Source organism: Protopterus annectens, chromosome 10.part0 (genome assembly GCF_019279795.1).
Source record: "Protopterus annectens isolate FY-2018-M chromosome 10.part0, PAN1.0, whole genome shotgun sequence".
Classification (NCBI taxonomy): Eukaryota; Metazoa; Chordata; order Ceratodontiformes; family Protopteridae; genus Protopterus; species Protopterus annectens.
Genome location: NC_056744.1, coordinates 219,963,354 through 219,985,520, shown reverse-complemented (window position 1 = coordinate 219,985,520; position 22,167 = coordinate 219,963,354).

The window sequence follows — 22,167 nt, the reverse complement described above, 5'->3', positions numbered from 1 at the left end:
GATCGAGATTGCACTTGAAGGTGGACAGGAAAGGGCTCTGCTTCATGTGAATAGGCAACCCGTTCCATAAGAGGAGCAATCTCTAGGTCACACATCTGTCGCTCCAGCATGATCTATTCATGTTAGAGATCAGGTTTAGATCCTTGTACAGGATAACCCTCATGAAGTTAGTTTTGTGAATATACAACATTTTCATCAGGGCTGGGTCAGAAACTGCCTTGTAGGTCAGGCATAGATCACTCCTCAGTTATCGGTGACAAACTGAATACAGTGATAGGGCTTTTAATCGGACCACATATGACAAGTTGGTTAAACCCTGTATTTTTTTTTTGTAAGAAACCTCTGAGGATGCTCCAAATGTGGCAGATGCCTGATGAGGTACATATGAAAGGGTGCATTGTACTCAATTATTGGTTTGATGAGGGCTGCGTACAGTGGTACTATGACATCCTTAGATCTGGATGCCATGCCCTTACTTATAAACTAAGTCACATAAAAGGCACTCCCCACCACTCTGGACACATGGTGGTCAGAGTTCAGATTCTTATCTATCTGAGCACCCAGCGCTCTCACCACTGACTCACTTGAAGAACTGAAGGTGGGACCATACATTACAATGTTGAAAATTCAGTTGCTGGGTATTCAAGGTGATCCCAAGGAAGAAGATTAAACTATCAGAGATGAGAATATCATGCATAAAAACATTGCATTGCACAATATCAAAACTGGAATGCAATACTCAGGCAGAATGCATCGATGGAGCCAGATGGGGAAATGTTACAATGACAAACCAGTTCTGTGAGTAATAGTTCCATAACAAGAGTGCCAAGGAGTTGCCAACATGCATAACAAACACTATTCTAAATCTCCATTATAGGTGTAATTGTGGTTCCTTATCAAATTCACACTCAGTTATGTACACTCATATTGTTTCTTTCCTCTCTCTTACTCAGCCCACAGAGTAGCACAGAAGCTTATCTCACCACAGTGTTGTGCACTTTCATGATTATATCTATTATACCTTATTTTCTCTACAGATGTTGTCTTGGAGAAATTGCTCTTCCAACAAGAAAATTGAATTCTAGGTGTATTCCCGTGCATGTAAAGGGCTCTCTATCTCATTTTGCTGCTGCTTTATAATAAAATTGCTAAGACAAATAAATGCTGTTTTTAGATATTCTGGTGGGAGTTATGACCTATTTAAAAATGGGATGGTATATGCATCCTATGTTTTTCTATATGCATTTTTTCAGTCCTCAGTTGGCAACTATTTTTTAAAATAAAACTGTTTCTTGTCTGCTGTAGTCCAACAAATGAAACTGATCCATCTTATATTAATAGTACTGATTTTTACAGCAATCTAGAAACTGTCTAAAGGTTTAATGCTGAATATGATTGTATGATTCTAAAGGTCTAGTTTTACACTATTACATTTTTTCGCCCTTTTAATCAAATGGCAGCTTAATTTCTTAACGTATTTTATTCTGAAAATCATGTTTTACCTGCGTTGACTGTAAACATTTTTATTTTACTTCCTAAGTGGATAATCATATTACAGCCTCACAGATCAAAGCATATCAACAGATGATGAGCATACCTCTCAATTGTACAGATTTTCTCAGAATGTCCAGATTTTTGTCTCATATTTTTTGCATGTTCCTCATAAAAATTGTGTTTTTTGACAAATCACACTAATTTAAGGATTAATGTCATTAAATAATGGCATGCATTTGAGTTTCAGACTTCATATCCTTCAGAAAATACATGTTAACACAAATCATGTTATTCTAGCAACTTTCTAAGTTTATAATAGCAATATTTAAAATGTGTCCCTATTTTTGGGCATTTGCCCCCATTTTGTCAGGCTTTGTCCAGATTTCTTGTACTAACAGGTTGAGAGGTGTGATGATGAGTATGAAAAGTGCTGTATGGTACAACAAATCAACTTTTTAGGACAGAATAAAGCTTGTGGACCAGGGTGAATGCCCCCTAAAATTCTTAAAATATTATCCAGCCACATTCTGCTCTAGAAAATTTACTATTTCACAGAAAACTGGACAATGGAGCAATATCATAACTGAAAAATGCCAGCATTTTGGTGGTGTTAGTGTAGTAGAACTAATGGGTAATTGCATACATGTTAGTTTGACTTTGGTGGCATCTTAAAAATGGAGAAGCTACTAAAGAGAATGGTTAGTGGAGTTGTGAAATGGTAAGGTCTGGCCTTCAAGGTATAAATCAGAATTTTTTTTTTACAAAGAAACATTACCAAACAAATTTGCTACAGCTCTTTGAATTGCTTGCAACACAAACTGGCAGATGGTTATTAGTTAAAATAATACAGTCATACTTCAATAAGATGACTCAGTCAGTGGCAGGATTCTTAGACAGGTTATAAACTGTTGTAATGGCTGCTAAAGTAGTTATAGGAAATCCGACAGCAAATATCTATGAATGTGTTAATCTAAGAAGAAAGATAATGTCAAACATTGTACCTTAGGAACAAGATCTTTAGAAAGGTTTATTCAAATTTTATTGCAGACATTTCATATAGTACTGAAAATTAATTTATATGTAGATGATAGAGAAACAGGGTGGTATTGATAATGATATGCTAAGATTGCACAGATATTTAACAAATCTTAATGACTGTGCAATGACCTGAAAAGTGAATTTTAATATAAGATAGTACAAGCTGTTACATTAACAAATATAATACATTTTTTGCTAAGTATTGCTTGAGATTATGAAACTGTTATATTGACAAAAAAGGAAAAAAGTAAGAAAAAACACAGACTTCTGAATGATAACAGCCATGGATCATCTCGAGTAGCATGACACATAGTGTCACAAATGCACATTTTTAATTGGCTGGATCAAAGGAAAAAGGCTTTGTTTGTGGTATGCAAGCTTTGGTAAGACTCTACAACTTCAGAGCAAGGGAGAGAGGGATGTTAGGGATAAGGACATGGGAGGGAATAGGGAGGGTGACTTAGATAAGGAAGTTAAAATAATTTGACTCGTGTTTGGCTAAATGCCCTAGTGCAACCATTGTAGTTGATGACACACTCTGGCAATAGAAATAAAATATAAATTATCATCACTTTCAAATAATTATTGAATAAATGTATGTGATAATGTTTTTTTCTCTTGTCAGGACAAACTGAATTTAATCAGTCACCCAGGCCTGAAATCAAGAAAGTCTCAAACATTTATATGCTGGTATTGTCTTTGTTACACTGTTGATATGTGTTTAAAATGTAAGTCATATGTTCTGTTTTTGTGTAAATGATTTAAGCAGTTGTGCATTAAGGGAATTCACATATAATGGTAGAATCCATTTTCTGCTTAATAATCCCAATAGGAAAACCTTCCTTCCTTTCTCCATTGTAAAAAGCAAATAATTAGAAATTATTTTTGCATATTGCAGCTTCAATTGGTTATTAAGGTAGGGTTATTTCTGATACCCATTCCTTCTTTACATGAATTCACCTTTTTTCTACAATTATATGCTACACAATCCTCAGCAAATATTATATCTACTGATATCTGGTTACATCAAACTAAAAAAAAACAGTAAATCCCCTAGACCAGATGGGATACTCAGTGAAAGGTCTTTTCAGAACTGTTAGCCCTGTTTTATTACTCTTAACCCAATTTTTTTCTGTTCCTGAAAGTTTTTTTACTGATTCAGTGCAGTTAGCAAATATTGCTGTTATCAAAAAATTCTCAGAAATCTGGGTTATGTATAATCTATTATCATAATATATCCGTTTGAAACATAGATTATACAATCACTGCAAAAGTAATTGGTTTCATGCTATTTAGCTCTCTAAGATCAGATAATTTCAATGTATTAATTAGGGTTTCTATCAATAAAAAAAAATCAGATTCTCATTTTTTTAAGTTAATTATTACTTATCTTAAACTACGTAAGAAATGTATATATTTTTTCTACTTTTTAATATATGATTCCACTAATGTGTTTGATCTCCTTAACAGAGCAATGCACCATTACGTGTCTCCTGATACATACATTCAAATAATTATTAATGTATATTCTTACCTCTATCAAATTCAGTAGTTCAGCTACTACTTTTTCCTGTTTCTGCTGAAGTAATACAAGGCTAGTTCTTCTCATTCATTGTATTTATATTGACTTATGGATCTTCTTTTATTCTTTAGGATTGTTAAATATTTCAGTCTGTAGTACGTGCAGTTTACTCCTCAATTTATCTAATTTTATTTTCTTTCAACTACACTTTCTAAGAAATCAGTTTTAAGGGGATAAAATATTTTTGCCAGTTTATTACTTTATCTTCTTTTGTTTCAGAGTTCAGGCTGCTAGGTGGTAAGACATTTCAGTGTGTAACATTTGGCTGGAGACACATTGCCAAAGTGGAATTCAACTGCATTGACACATGGATGTCACAAATTCACTGTGGCACAGAGAAGCATGGAGTGCTATGCCCACAGCTTCAATAACCAGATGCATGGGGGGAGGGAATAATGCCCATGGTCCTCAAAGCACATATATACAGCAGGCAGTATGGCAGGCATCAGCAGCAGAATTCTCAGTGGGCATGTCAGTGGCAGTGAAAAGTCAATGTAAAATGGACAATGTCTTCATTAATGATATGTGTGGAATATTTCCCCCTTCACAGTGTCTAGGGAACATTATATATGGCACATACTGGAACATATGTGTGATTACAGAAGTATGCATGATTTCCTTCGAGTGTAATACACTTTTACATGTTGTAGTTACATAAGTATGTACTGTACTGCTATACATCATGCACAACACACATCACTTCCCCTGCCCCATGCACTTGGTTATTGAAGTTGTGCTTATAGTATTGTATGCTTCTCTATGTTTGCAGTAAATTTATGACAGCCATATGTCTCTGCAGCTGAATTTCACTTCAGCCATGTGTCCTCAACCACATATACCACAGGAAAATGTTTCACAGCCTAACAGCTGAGTCCCCTTGTTTAAGCTTTAATATCTGATCCCATTACATTCAGAACATTTCAGATAATTCTGATAATACACATCCTCTGTACAAACTAGGTCTTAAACTTTTGCTTACAGATACCTTTTTTCAGTTTGATAGGATTGACTAATTAAAATGTTTATTCTTCCCTTATTATCCTTTCCTTTACAAAATGTGCTCACTCTTCCTAAATAATCCCGAATTAATTCTATTATACATTTTGTTCTTTTTTTTCCTCAAATATTTTTTATTTTCAATTAAAATAACATTTACATATTTTTAAATATCATTTTAAACAACTATATACAATATTTACAATAGCCTGACTTTCAATTATATACACTGTATGTTATTACATATAGAATTAACAGAGCAGTTAGAGATACAATACTGATTATTGCAGAGTGTCCAACAAAGATATAACTTTCTTCCAAGGATTATTTACCAATGGCCTGGGATAGATTCATAGTTCTTTGATTTTTATTTCCATCGATGCAGTTGTCTTCAGTAAAGTGTAGAATTCTTCCAAGGGCGGGGGTGTATTTGAATTCCACCTTCTGGTTACGCATTTCCTAGATATAGCAAGTATTGTCTATAACAAATACATATTTGTCTTATTCAGGTAGGGACCTTCATTTACATTTAGTATAATCAATATTTTAGTTAAGGTAAATGATTCATTAAATAAAACTTGTAAAAATGATTGATTCCATTCCAATATAATTTAATTTTATTACATTCATAAAACATATGAATCCGGTCTGCTTTATTTGACTTTTTACACCTCCAGAAAAAAACATTTGTAGTAGTACTGATCTTTTTAATTCTATCTGGTGTTAAAAATGCTCTATGTAAGTATTTCCAGTTAAATATTTTCCAGTACTATGTGTTAGAGGTGTAATTAACTGATAGTAAGATGTTAGTTTTAATTTCTTCTGTTAACTACGACTGACCTTTTGTTAAGAACTGCCAGTATGATGGTGTAGGAATTGTTTTATATGTTATTAACTCTTTATATAGATTTGAAATGGAATTTTTCTTTTCACAACTATTATATATAAATTCATACAAAAAACTTATTAGATTTGGAATATCTTTAAATGAGGAATTATTAATTAATCTGCATAAATCTTGAGTGTACATTAGAATGCTTTGTAAGGTTAACCAGTCCTGTGTTGGAATATTGTAAGCAGTTTTTATCATATGTTTATCTAAAACATTTAATTTATTAAACAGAACCCATCCTGACATCTGGAAAATCTCCTATATTATCAGAACTGATCTCACTGACCCAAATGATCCTACTACAAAACTTTTAGGAATAACCATTGACAATAATCTGTTAGTTAACAGAAATTCCCTATTTATACAAACCTTAAGAAAATTAATCTTATTTAGGACCCACCATTGTATAAACCTAAAAGTAAACTCATGACAAGATCTTGGCTTTGTTCCTGCAATACACCCATCTCTACCCTATTTCAGTTCTGTTCCTTTACTGTTGAGATTTAAGTATGTACATTTTTGTAAATTGTTGATATTTAATGAACTGCATATTGTAAACTTTTTTCTCTTTGAAATTATCTTTGGACATGTATCTAAAAATAAATAAATAAAATAAAATTTACACTTTGAAACCAGCATAAGAATCTGTTTTGTTCCCAGGAGGTTATTGTTTCCCTATATATTTTGTGATGAAAGTTCTTAGTGATGGTAAATGGGGTTAAAAGGTCAAACCAAAGTTTTAGATCTATGTTTGCACTGATAAGTTTCCTAAAGGAATTGATGTAATGATTAATCAGCATTGTTTTAGAAGGTTTTGTTGTATTATATTGTATACTTATGCATAGTATGTACCAGGGTTTGATTGATTTGTCTACTATTAAAATTTTTTTTTAACAGATTAAATTCATTTGTTAATATTGCCGTTGTTAATTCTTTCCAGTTGGCAAAATAATTTGAGTTTATCCAGTCTATTGTAGTTTTAAGCACAGATGCTTTTATATATGTTTCTATTTCTGGAAAGTTCAATCCTCCTTGTTTCCACGGTCTAATGTGATGAGTTAGAGGTACTCTATTCTTTTTGGGATAGCATAAAAAATTTTATTAAACATGAGTTTATTACTTTAAGAATGCATCTTTCAGAAATTAACTGTATTGCTAATGCTACATATAGTAATTTTGGCAATAAGACCATTTTTATTAATTGCAATCTGTCTTCAAAAGTTAAAATAATTTTGTTTCACTTTTCTATATATTTTTATTGTTTCAATAATGTTTTTATAATTTATTAATATTGTTTTGTTTATATTTTGCATAACACTATTACTAAATAATTTAGTGTAAGTTCTTGTTTTCCTATGATGGATTTATCTGGAACTTGTAGTCCTTTTTTTCTTATTTAAAAACAGAAATTTTGATTTTGATCTATTAAAGTTTAGACCTGAAATCTTATGAAATTTCTCCATTACTTCTTCTAGCTCCCCTAATGACTCTCTGGAGTTTGATAGGGTTAATAAAATATCATCAGCAAAAAGCATTATTTTAGATATGTACTGGTCATAGACTTCTATTCCTTTTATTCTTGGATTATTGTGTATTATTTCTGCAAGTATTTCTATAGCCAAAGCAAATAAAACAGGAGAAAGGGGGCATCCTTGTTTAGTACCTTTCATTATATGGCTAGATTCTGAGGTGAAAAGACCTAATTTAATGTAGGCTAAGTTATTAATATATATGTTTTTTAGTAATAAGATGAAGGGAGGAGGAAATTCAAATAATGCTAAAGTTTTAAATAGATATTCCCAGTTGAGGGAATCAAAGGCTTTTTATATGTCTAATCTGATTACAAGTGTTTCTCTATCTTCTTTATTCACATAATCTATAAGAGTAAGTATCCTTTTAATATTATCATGTGTGTGCCTGTTATACAAAAATCCAGTTTGATCATTATTAATTGTCTTTGAAAGTGGAATTTTCATTCTGTTAGCTAGGATTGACATGAATATTTTGTAATCATTATTCAGTAATGATATAGGTCTGTATGAAGTGCAAAGGTCTGATGGTTTATTATCTTTTAGAATTGGTGTTATGAGAGAATATTTCCATGAGGGTGGTATTTTTGCTTCTGACTGGACTTCTAGCAAAGTTTTATGAAAAAGGGAGATTACTGTTGAAGGGAAGAGTTTGTAAATTTCTGTAATTATACCATCTATCCCTGGAGCTTTGTTAGATTTACTTTCTTTTATCTTGTCAACAATTTCTTTGTAGGATATAGGTTTTTGTAGGTCTAGTTTTAAGTTTTCTGGATTTTTTTTATATTGATAAGGTTTGTATCTAAGTTTATTTGGTTGGTATCTAAATCTTCTTTTTTGAAGTGTTCCATATAATGGAACCAAAATGCATCAAGAATGTATCCTATATCTGATACTTTTTTCCTTTTTTTCATGATATATACAACCAATGTTATTTGCTTTAGATTGTATTTTAATTCTTGTAGATAAGTTATGTAGATATCTGGGGGAGGTGGCTAATGAGTTTATTTTTAATTTTTCCAAGGCTAGACAAATTTTGTGTGTTAGAATTTCATATTTTTTATTTAATTCCTCTATTTGTTTTTTGACTTCTGGACAATTCTGATTTTTTTTAGATTTTGCTGTCAAGAGTCTTGTTTGCAAGTCTAATGATTCAGTTTCCCACTCTCTAACTTTGTTTTTGTACCAGCTAAGGGTCTTAACATATAAAACACTTTTAATGAGTCCCAAACCATGACTCTACTGATTTCTATTGTATAATTGTAGTTCTGACAACATCCAGGCTCTGAATTCTTTAATTTTTGTGATATATGATGGAGTTCTAGTTGAGAGGATTAAAGGTTTAAACTCTGTTTGGAGCTTCATTACCAGAGAGTCATGATCTGAGAAGGTGCATGGAACTATTGAGAAGTTGAAGATTTTTGTTTGTAAATCTTGAACTACGAATAATTTGTCTATTCTGGTTTGTGTTCCAAATCTTTGGTCTTTATGGGAAAATAATAAGGATTTATCATATTTTACTTTAAAAGTGTCTATTAAATGAAATGAATCAATCCATCTTTTTAAGGATTTTGAAATAGTTGATATGCAAAAAGACTTCTTGGTGGTTTCAGAAGCTTCTAAGGTACAATTAAAGTCTCTTCCCAGTATAAGATTTCCTTTATAATTGTTGGAAATAAAATCTAGCTGTTCTTTTAACTGTTCCTGCTCCAATTCCTGGGAACCAATATAGATTAGCTAAGGTCCATATTCTGTTATTAAATTTAATTATAACAAATGCTAGTAGACCTTCTTTGTCTTCATATTTATAAATAACTTTTGGAGTGATTATGTTTTTCTTCCAGAGAATTGATACTCCTTTTGTCTTTGTTCTATAGGAGGATTGAGCTAAGACTGTATAGTCCTTAGGGTTACAAATAAAGCTATCATTAGTCTTAAAATGCATTTCCTGGAGAAATACTACTTGTGCCTTATTTAGATTTAAATATTTTAGTAAGTTTGATCTTTTATTTGCATTATTTAAGCCATTAGTATTTAATGATAAGAATGTTAAATCCATTTCAAGTTATTGTTGGAAGAAACTTTTTGCTTCTTTTTTTTGATTATAGTAGTTATACCATATTCTCTGATAACATTGAATGTTATTTTTATGTGTGTAAACTTGGGAGTGTAATTTAATGTTCTTTCTTCTTTAAATACAAGTAGGGTAAAATTCTGGTCAGGCTTTAAAAAAGTACTTCTATAAAACATTAGTTCAAAAGTATCAATTACAAGTAAATATGAATTTCCCATTAAACATGGAATGAAAGTCATTCCTAATCCAACAGATAAAGATAGATCTATTGGATTATCACTCATACCTTTAACAGGCAATATCAACTGAACTCCATATGTTAAATTATTATATGGAGAATTTTCTTAAAAGAGATATGAAATTCTATATTATTCTATTATTGTTCTATAGTATCAGGATGGAATGTTAGTACTGTAAATAATTATTATGTTGACTTAGAAAATATCCAATATTTAGTTACCCTTAAGGGATCCCAAACATGTTAGATATGTCATTTTGGATAAATCAAATGCAACAGAGGAACCTACACTAAATAAGCCAACAACAAATAGATTATTACTAAAATAATTTGACAGTGATTACCAATGAAATATGAGTTTACTATAGGTGCACTGTCTTCCTTTACTTTCCCACTCTTCAGCTCACCAAATTCAACTTACACTTATGAAAAGACATGGCTTATCAGTAGTATCCTGACTCTGAATAGAGTTGCCCTACATTCTAGTGTGCGGTGCTTTTACATATTTATAGATTTACAAAGCAGAGTCTAAGAATGAACTATGATCACCCTGAAAATTCCCATCCTGCATAGGGCACCTCCTGCTTCCAGAATGGTTATTCACATCAGGTCTAGAATGAATGTGAAGGTACCTATATGGTAATCAAGACTTACCTTAGGTAAGTATTAATCAAATAGTATTTAGAGCATCTTAGAGAGTTCTCGGAGCAGTTAGATTAATCTTAAGCCTCTCCTCCCTTGACCAAAAACAAAGATTTTCCTTTCCTTTCTTTCCCTTGTTTTAAATCAGTACTAATAAAAGAAATTCAGCAAACATAGGTAAACAGAAATAACATTCAGTAGTCCATCTTGTACATGACTCACAATCTATTAAACAAGTCAGTGACTAACATCACTTTAGTAAACATTATAAAGACAGATTAGAAATAATTTCCTAACATTCAGTAGTCCATCTTGTACATGATTTGCAATCCATTAAACAAGTCAGTGACTAACATCACTTTAGTAAACATTATAAAGACAAATTAGAAATAATTTCCTAGCTTTTTAAATTTTCTGATAAAGCAAAACGTTAACAATAAGCTATTTTAACTAAAAGTATAAAGCATTTTAATTTTTCCTTGCATGTATACATTTCTACTTATATTGTAGTGTCAATAGCTGTCTTTGAAATCTGTACAATGCTTCACTTCTTCAAATCATTCCTTTTTCAATTCAGGTTTTGTTTTGTCAAAACGGCAAAAATATTTCAAGGGCACAATTAATATTTAGACTGATTTTTCAAATAAATAACTTGTCAGCTGCCAATTGAGTTAGTTTAGAATGTATGGTTAGTGCAAATATAGCATGTTGCAAAAATAATATGTATTTTTTCGTGTGCTCTAGAGACTGTCATATGCAAGTGACATATATAATGCAGCATATATAGAGCAGATAGCTTAGGGATTCAGGTTGTTAAAGTAAATTATGCTTATTAATCAGACAGTTTCATTTAAATTCACAAGTAATTTGGGGACATTTCAGTTTAGTTTCCAGGAATGTGTAGTCCAATGTGAGTAATTGAGTCCACTTTTCCGCATAAACATATGTCACAATTCATTAAACAAAGCAGAGTCTAACATCTGTCTAATAATCATTATAAAGACAAAGAATAGTAATTTCCTAGCTCTTCAAACTTTCTGATATCGCATAATGTTGACAGTAAGCTATTTTAACTGGAAGACTAAAACATTCCAATACTTCCTTGTGAATATATATTTTTACTTTTACTGTAGTGTCAAGAACTGTCTTTGAAATCTATACCTTGCTTCACTTCTTTCAAGTCATTCATTTTACAGTTCAGATTATATTTTGTCAAAATGTCAATAGCATTTCAAGGGCACATTTAATATTTAAACTGATATTTTAAATGAATAGCTATCAGTTACCAAGTGAGTTTGTATAGGGTGTGAGGTAACTGCAAAGATAACATGTTGCAAAAAGTAATATGTATCTGTTCATGTGCACTAGAGACTGACAATTTCAAGTAACATATAAAATGTAACTTTTACAGTGCAGACAGCTTGTGAAATCAGCATATTAAACTGAGTAATACTTTTAATCAAGCAGCTACATTTAAGTGCACATGTAGTTTGGGAACATTTCAGCTATGTTTCCAGGAATATGTAATCCTATGAGGATAAATCATAAATTATACCATGACCCCCCATTAATATTCCAAAACATGCACGCTGATTGGCCAGCGTGCACATTGTAAATCGACTTATACTAATGGAAAAAGCTTCGGTTGCCCTCTTGTCTCTTTTAAAACACTGTCTCGCTATGTTAAAAGAGTTTAACATAGCGACACAGGTTTAAAAAAAGCAACGGAGATCTCCGTTGCTTTTTTTTAAAGCTGTCTCGCTATGTTAAACTCCTTTAACATAGCGACACAGGGTGCAAAAAGCAACGGAGCTCTTGCTTTTTCCGTTGCTTTTTTTTAAACCTGTCTCGCTATGTTAAATGGGTTTAACATAGCGAGACAGCTTTAAAATAAGCAACGGAGATCTCCGTTGCTTATTTTAAAGCTGTCTCGCTATGTTAAACCCATTTAACATAGCGACAGGTTTAAAGCAATGAAAGCAAGATCTCTGTTGCTTTACTGTTTCGCTATGTTAAATGGGTTTAACATAGCGAGATAGCTTTAAAATAAGCAACGGACATCTCCGTTGCTTATTTTAAAGCTGTCTCGCTATGTTAAACCCATTTAACATAGCGAAACAGTAAAAAGCAACAAAGATCTTGCTTTCTCCGTTGCTTTTGGCCACAGCTCTGATATACTGCATAGGCATGTGCAGTACATCAGAACTGCCACTGATACCAGCCAGCTGCGGAAGGGCAGCAAAGAGGCATTATACAATGCCATTATTTAAGAAAAGTAATTATTTCTTTTCTTAAATAATGTCATAGTATAATAGCAATAACCCACTTCTGGGTGTGGCTAATGCGGGATTTACCCACAGTTGTCTTTGGACCAAACCACGCCAGCCGTGGGTAAATCCCGCATTACCCACACCCAGGCGTGGGTTATTGCTATAATATTACACATAGTCCTATTATGTATTTATTTTACCTTGCTTAGGTTGTTTTTCATTTTAATAACTAAACAACATTACTTTTTCTTATTATTTGTTGTCTGTGAGGCTAAATGCACTTCGTAGGTTTATAGTGTCCTTAGAAAATGCAGCAGTTGTTTACTGTTGCTATGGTAACGCAAATAGAATGTGAAGAAAGCTTCACTTCTCTTAACCAACTGTACATTTTTCCCTCCTTTTTTTATATATTTGTGAATACTAAAAGGAAATAATTCAAAGGAGATATGTACATGAGTGGAACATTTCAGAGTTAATCACAAACATGTCCCCAATCCCAATAAGCATAACAGTGACTATCATTAATCTAATAAATATTGTGATAACAATTAATTAAGTTCACTATTCCAATTAGTCTACCTTAAAACTAGATTATTTTAGACTATTATTTATCTCTGTGAGTTATATATATACAGACTATATTAGTATGGTAAATAGGAGAGAATTTAGAAAGGGAGACAAGATGCAGTTAAAATAATAAAGAGAAAAGAGAGAAGAGATAGAAAGAAAAGAGAAAATTAAGAGAAAATACACATATACTATTTATGTTGATTTACAGTATAAATATTGTATGTGCTATATAACCCTCCTTCTGTGAAAGAAAAGTACCCTGTTTTACATACCTGGGGTAATGTGAAAACTCTCATGTGTCATCTATTTTCAAAAAATATAGACATAGATTCCAGTAGTTAGTTACATTTGTTTTTAAATTCCAAGCAGTAAAATTGGTCCTTTAAAGTAATGTTAAAACAATTCATATCATAGTAGATGCTTTGAGAGATTTGGCTGTAACAGTATCAGTCTTTTACTTCTTCTTTTTGACATCTGTCCAGACATTTGTTTCTTTTGTTCTCTTGAGAGAAGGTGACATCCAATCCATATCTTCTGATAAAGCAATCACATTATTAGTTTTAATAAATGAAGAGGCTTCCTCTAAGTCAATAAAAGTCCTCATTTCATTGGCATACAGTATTCTTATCTTAGCTGGATATGCAAGTTGTGCCATGATGTTATTTTGTTTCAGAAACTTTATCATTAGCCACACTTTTTTCGTTTGTTCCATTATTCTAGATGAATAGTCGTTATCAGATCTTATCAGGCTCTGTTTATATTTTAGAGGTGCCTTCCTCCAAGCAGATCTTAAAATCAGTTCATTGTCCAAGGATGAAAGAAATTTGATAATTATTGACCTAGGAGGAGAGTTTGAGTTAGTGGCAGGTTTCCCAAGAGCTCTGTGTGCCCTTTCAATGCCAAAGGAAAGTCCTTCTTTTAAATTTAAAAAGTCAGGGATCCAGCTTGATAAAAAGGAAATAAAATCCTCACCTTCTGTGTTTTCAGGTAATCCAAAAATCCTGATGTTATTTCTCCTCTCCCTATTTTCCAAGTCATCTACTTTATTAACCAACCAAGTGTTTTTTTAAGAAGCAGTTCTTTCTGTGTTTCCTCTTCCTTAAGTCTGCTTTCTAAGTCATTTAGAGAAACATCTATTCCTGTTATCCTTGTCTGGTGTTGTTGTAGCATTTCCTTGAGGGTGTCAGCCTGTTTTTGACTGCTTGTTTTAAGATTTTCTAGGTTCTCTTTAAAATCATCCACCTTCAAAGACAACTCCTGCAGGGTAGATGCCATCTGTTGTAGTTCCTTCGAGAATTCCTTGAGTTACTCATTTTAACAAATGAATATATCTCCAAGCTTTTTGACAAGAAATTATTTGTAAAACTTCACCAAAGTTTCTAATTATGTAAATTAGACCTTTATCTATAAGATTTTATACTTTGAAGAAAAAAAAGTATATTTTTTCCTGTCTTATTTAACTAGTTATTTGGAGCTCTAAAATACTGCTGCTTTCAGTTAGCCATTCAGGCTCCGCCCCCTATACATTTTGTTCTGATGGAAAACGAAAGTCACTTCATACACCATGCACTATTAAAGATCAAGGATGTTTTCAATATGGCCTTTCTCTTCTCAGCCTGTATCATCAGATTTTGGCTCAAGCATATATTACTTTGATAAATATTCAGTAGAATTCTAAACAACTTTTTTCTTTCCACAGTTATATTCATATGATAAGTATCTGATTGCATGGCTTCTTTATAACGATTGTATTTCCTTTTAAATGATTTTTAGTTTTATATGCCAAAGTTACCACTCTGACAAAATGAAAAACACTTTTATATCACCCAGAATATTTATTTGCACGTGATCAGTTCTGTCTAATTCAAGTTACCTACTACTGACTTCACAAGTGAATCAGCCACATGTAATTCTGTTACAGTTTTATTATTTACTATCTTCTTTACCACATATTTTGTTGTGAAGAGAAATTATCATTTTTATAGAAGTTATTGCACTACAATTTAATCTACCTGTTAGGATCAAGTCAGGAGCTTTACTGAGCTATACCTTTTTAAAGCTGGTCATTTAATAATTTATTCTTTTTTTTTTTCTATAAACCTACTTTCATAATGGATGCATTCAACTAAAAACAACATATGACATACATTATTCTCATATAAAGTTATTTTTTTGTAAGTTGTTCCAATAATTCTTGTTGCTGGCACAGCTGAGTCAAAAATGATGATTTCATATATTGTTGGTGCTCATGTATACAAAGTCATCTTTGGCCTTGCACAGCTGAATTGACTCACAGGTTTGGACAATTGTGGTACCACTTTGAGCTATTTGTTTTTACATATTCTTAATGGTTGTGCTAGTTTTTTTGCAAATCAGCATTAGCCTTTCAAAACAGTGACTAAGAAGCAAATTCTGTACTGCTGAAAATCCTTTGTATTGCCTTCCTTTCTACTTCAGGAATAGTATAAATTGTACAATGGTCATTTAAGATCAATGACGTGTTTAGACCTTGTGCCCCCTCTTGGCTGAGGAGTTTGTTTCTGTTCTTCTTTTATCCCTATTTCTTTTTTATCTTCCTTAGTGCATTTCAGGTCTAGTTGTGATTGTTTTTGTTTCTCTTTCTGTAATTTTGTTCATCGCAAAATATTTTTTTCATGTCTTTTTGTATGCAAATAATAAGTGATTTCAGGTGATTGTAGACCTTATTGGATTTAACACTTTTGTCCCCAAAAAGTATTTCTTCATGACCACATTTTAATCTAACTTTTCCCTAAAATCAAAAGGAGACTGAATGTGCATTTGACTATTGCATTTCATGTGATTATCTGCAGGTCAGGCTATAAAGTGCCCCAGACGGTTCCTCTGCTTCTACAAAAGAACAGATAATTACCAATTTAGGACTCTCCTATTGTCTTAATTTTTGCTGTTAGGGTTTTCACCTAATGTATGGTGGCAGACATAATTTTATTACAAATTGGGCCTGTTATCTAACTAGATGACTGGTTCAGCATGGCTGTCAACAAAGACAGTCTATGTTGGCACAAGGGCTAAGGGCTCAATGTTTTCTGTTCCCTGGAAATCAGTGCACATTATACCAGAACACATCTGACTCTAGAAAAATGTCTGATTTTTATAGGTTGTTGCCTAGATTTCAAGATGTGTTGAGCATTTTTGACCCAAAGAGATGGTCTGAGCCATTCTGTCCATGATTCACAGGGTAGTTTCCTGAACTTAAATTGTAATTCATCTATGCCTTGGGATTTTGTAGTTGACATTAGCCTCTGTCACCATTGTTTCCCATGACAAGTATTACATAAGGGTATTTTGGTGAACCCAAAGAGTACAGTTGTCATAAGATAGCTACTGTTTGGATATTATGATAACAGGTTTTGCAGTCTTCCATTGTCTAGTGGTGACTTCATCATTCAACCACTCTTTCATTATGTACAGGGTCAGTAGATCATTTCACAATGCTTCCTGACCTAGATAATGGCAGAACAGGATGTAGGTATTTCTACAATAAGATGGATGTCTCCCAGGTTTTGATTAATATTAAGTTGTTTATGAGGAGACTAAACCTGGAACTATATTTTCATGACAAGAAGGAGATGGATTATGATAACTGGTGATTCCAAGTTAAAAGGAGGATTTTGGCACTGTTTGGAGAGGGAGAACTTTTTTTGTTAAGTGCTAGGAACTTTTTTTTTTTGACAATAGATGTGATCAACAGTGTTCGGGAGTAGCCATGGGTGCAAGAGATGCCAGTTTTTTCGCAAATCTATGAGGAGCAGTGTTATTGAGTTCATTGAATACATTAATTCTTCCACTAGTTTTTGATAGGGTGAACTACTTGATTTGACAATTTTCAAGGATCGTGAAGGATTGGCTAGTACATAGTTGTCACCCCTATTATCAAAAAAAGAGGGGCAAATAAACAAATGGTATCTAGGATCAGGGATGGATGTTGATGAATTTTTGAGAGAGGAAGTATGTGCTGTTGTGGGTATGTTTATGGTGAGGGGACAGGGTAATCACTTAATCTTTTTAAAAAAAAAAAAGGAAGTAGTTAGGAGGAGAACACTGTTTTTGATATATTGAGAGAAGTGAAGTCAAAGTGGTGAGTAGGGATGATTTTGAACAACATGATAAGGATATAAGGAAGAAAACTTGCTTTGATTCTTAACTACTATAGAGAAGGCCACTGTCATTGCAGCATCGTACGTGAAGTATGGAATACGCGCGCGCGCTCCAGGTCAGTACTGTAACACAAAATGTTTAGTTTATGTGGCTTTCTTGCGCTACATGTGACGCATTTACGCTGGGATGACTACACGCAGGTTGCGAGATCAGTATTTTTTAGCTTTGTATTAGAATAGGTTGTTTCTTAACTGGGTTGAGGAGGCAGTGCTTGGGCTCATTTGCATTAAAAATGTGATGTCATTGTTTATAAAGTTTTAATTATGGTATATATATGTTGATTGTGATGCTCTACAATAAGAATTTAATTAGAATGGGATTTGCTGATCAAGTTTAGTTAAATCTTCATTCTGTCAACTATCATGCAGCGTTTTTCCCATAATCATTAAACCATGGGAGTAAGGACATTTTTGCCATTATTCTGGTAGCGTTGTCGACTCACAATAAGACGCTGTCTGGTTTGATTCTCAGCTTCTTCTCTTCTCAGTGGAGACATGCATGAATGGGCATACTTTTGTTGAGTTGTGCATCAGGGCTGGTAACTTCGAAAAAAAAAAAACTAAACCATCATAGCGGACCGGAGTTCCGCTGTGGCAACCCCTAACCGGGAAAAGCCGAAAGACACAACAACAACATTCTCAAAGTTGTAGAATCTCATATTTTATATAGACAGAGAAACAAGGGTATATAGTGTGAAAAAAGGATTTACATCCCTGCAGAAATGTTTTATTGTGAAAGTTAGTGTTGTACACTGACGTTTTTCATACATTAGTCAGCTGGGTAGTACAGAGAAATAGAGATGTAAGTCTCAGGCAAATGGGATAGGATTAATGGCTATGATGCTGGAGGTCCAAACTGGCATTAGGAGGGACTGAAGGGGGGGTCATACCCACTTGCCTCTTCTAGTGAAGAGTACAGAGATGCATGCCTGGGATATGCCCATTATGTATGTACTTGGTAGAGACTACTGAAACTGCACAAGTATTTACTACAAAGATGGTGGAGACAGCTGGAGGCTTATGTGATATCCTTGAGCTACATCCTTTGCATGGCCAGCACCAGGATCATGCCTACACATCCACAGGGAGTTGGTATTTAAACAGAAATCTCTGAAGCCACAGTGGATGACACTCCCAGAAGTCGACTCTTACTACAATGGGAATGGCGTCCATTTGTGTTATGGTATTAGAAATTCAAAATACTACTCCAAGCACCCGACTGTCACTCCAAAGGGAATGGGGTCCATTCCTGTCATGATATTAATAATCAAAAGTCTACTCCCAGCTCTCAACTCTCATTCCAAAGGGAATGGGGTCCATTCACATCATAGTATTTGAAACCAAAAGTACTACTTCCACCACTCAACTCTAACTCCAGAGGGAATGGCATGCACTTCTATCCTGGTGTTAGAATCCTAAAATATTTGGAGAAATTAAATCTGAATGAATGGACTGTAGGGCTCCCTCTCCAAAGGGAATGAGTTGTTTAATGGCCAAGCCAGGTGGGGGGGTTACGGTGGGCATGAGAACAGATATAAGGTCAAGAAAAAAAATCATCTGTTGCAAGTGGCATTTAACGTAGTTCATAGAATTGCTATGTATCTGGGAAGAGCATATAGACTGCCATATAACTGAGAGGTTTTGGTCCAAGATGGATTGAAAAATCCACACCGACATTCTGAAAATGAGAGTAGCATTCTCACTTCTCCAGGAACAATCTTTATTGATTTCCAAATGTTTGATTTCAGTTCTGTCAGACAGGGAAATATTGAGATACATCAACAAACAAGGGGGCAGTAAATCTTAAGTGTTATGCATGCAAGGAAGCAGTTAAGCTTTGTGAATTGGATGTTCAGTCAAACAGGTCTTGGATTGTTGTACATATTCCCAGAGAGACAACAAGATTGTGGACCTGCTGCATTAAGCTTTCCTACATGTGATGAGTATTCTTGCTAAAACTCACTTAAAGCATTTGGATGGACTATAATTTGTTGCGTGGAAAAGTTTTTCTTTTCACAGCTTCTTCACATATTTAAACTTTGCTTTAGAATTGTATTTCGACTAAGTAGTATTTTATCCATCTGCTATAACTTTACCATCACTGGAGGTTTGCTAAGATTTACAAACTGAAGGCACGTAGATTTTCTGCAGTATTTCACAACTAATGCATACACTAATTTCAAATTGCTTGGCAATCCTCCTCTGAAATATCTGTCTGTGTTAATATTATCTACAAAAGTTCTTACATTTAGCACTTTAAATCGTTTTCCTTTCCATCTGTTTTGGTATAGTTGATTTGTTGCACTACCCTTTACAAAGCTGCTTAATACTTCTCAAGTGCATTGTGAAATTTACTTTCTGCTGTAACAAATAGTTGCATTTTTATTACTGCTTTATAGCTTTGCTTAGTTTGTTGTTTAAGTAGTAGTAGCTTTTTATTGTTATCATAATTGCACAGTAGATTTATTTTGTAAATAAAGTGTGTTTTAGCTTATGCTTCCAACGTATTAGGTTGCTGCTTTGATGCATGTAGTTTGAGCTGTAATTACACTCCTCTGTGGTACTTCTTTTCTAAAGTAAATATTGGAAAACATTCTGTATCTGTAATACAAGACTTTAGATTATCATCTGACACTTCTGTGTCATCATCCTCTCATGATGAAAGGTCATGGAGTGGCATTCCAGCTGACATAGAAGTAGCAGTGCTTGCACTTCAGCTCTTGTCATCTGCAGTACATTGGTGTTAAAGGCTGAGCTTGCAGCAAACACTAGGAGCAGCATAAATATGGCTCTTAAAGCTTGAGTCCATACCTGTTCCTGGACTTCCCGAGTTCAACTTGATGGCTGTCTTTATGAATTCAATGGTTTGCTTCTTCCGAAATAGGTACCTTGGTTGCTCTGCACTGTATGGATTCATATTTTACTTTCTAGGATCCCACCTTGCCTGGTCTTCACTTTTATTCTCTCCATCTTGTGCAGTGCTATTGTTTCCCGCTCAGTGGCTTCTAAACTATGATCATCTAAAACCTTCCAAGATGCTTAGCACCTCTACCATCTCTTAACACAATACAATGTTAACTGCATTAAAAAGGCAGACTAGATACTCTTATCATCTCTTTCTGATGTTAAGCAAATGTAATGTTTTTCTATGTAACTAGTCTGAACTACTCTGTTATTGCTTACATTTCTGCATTTTTTTTTGTTTGTGAAATGTTTTGTATTTTACCTGGGTTGAACCTGGAAATGGTCAATACTGATCATTGCACTACCCCATTAATGAAATATAAATAAATAAATAAATGAATAAATAATATATTTTAATGCCTACTGTTGCACGGTTTTGCCAGTTAATGGCTTGCAAGTTACTGCAGATCTTCCAGTATATCTTAAATTTGTTTGTGAATAAATCTATATCACATCGATATTCACACTGGTGTCTTATGGAGATGATCTGTTTGTCTGAACTGTCACCTGAGAATACAGTATCCCATACCTATTTTTTTATTTTTTCAACAAGTATGCAGGATATCCTCAGCTCCTGGTGATAACTTCAGTACAATGCAAACAATGCACAGACACATAAAGACACACACTGTCCTTCCTTGAGTGAGTCATTCCATTTAGTGATGCACTTCATCAATGCAATATGTAGTAGCTCATATGGTACCCCACCTAATTGTCATTTTCTACCATATAGCCCTACCTAGTATTTATAATTTCTTCATGCTATGATATCATGCATACCTATACAGTAGCTATCAGTCATTTAGAAAGTCCAGACTAAACTTTTACAAAGAATTAACAGAACAAAATGTTTTGCTTCATTCTGGTTGAGCCATCACCATTATGAGAAGTAGCTGCTTTAAATGTATCCAGCCAAACCACTGTTTACTTTTGACATCACAGGAGGACATGCAAAAACAGGGATCTATGCCATATGATGTCATATGATCACCTTTTGAAATAGCTGAATTTCATATAATCAAACTCATATGAGCGACTATTTAAAAACTAGAACAGTTGTAAAAACTGAAAAGCATTTTAGCAGGGGGCAAGCTCCCTGCACTCCCCACCCCCCTACTAATTATATATTCCAATTCTGAGACCACTACAGTGCGGAAAGGGGCATATTTCTTGATTCCCACTGTACCATGATTTCAGGACAATTCACGGTTTAAGCAAATAGGGATAGGTACAACTTTTTAAGTAGTCGATATCAGTTCAAGCATATGAAATTCGACTATTTCAAAAGCAAGTCTTTTAACATAGACTCTAGAAACAGAAATTGCTCTTCATAAGGGCTACCTACTAAGTACTCAGGCAAGCAGAAAATGTACCATGATAGCTCAAATCTTTGTTCTTCTTCTACCACCCCTCTGGGGTGCTGTAACTTCCCATACCACACTCACAAGTATGTCTTTATCCTTTCATACTGTATCATTCCGGCAATGATAATTTCTTTGCTATTTCAAAAGCATTGGTCCTTACAGTACTTGTACATTAAAATACTTTAATTACAAGCAATTTTGCTGGTTTATCTTTTTTTATCTATGATTTCTGATGTAGATAATAAAGCTTGACACTGCCAGAGAGAGCAAGGCTTGTCTTTCTTCCTGACACAGCTACATTTTGTATTGTGAAAGAGC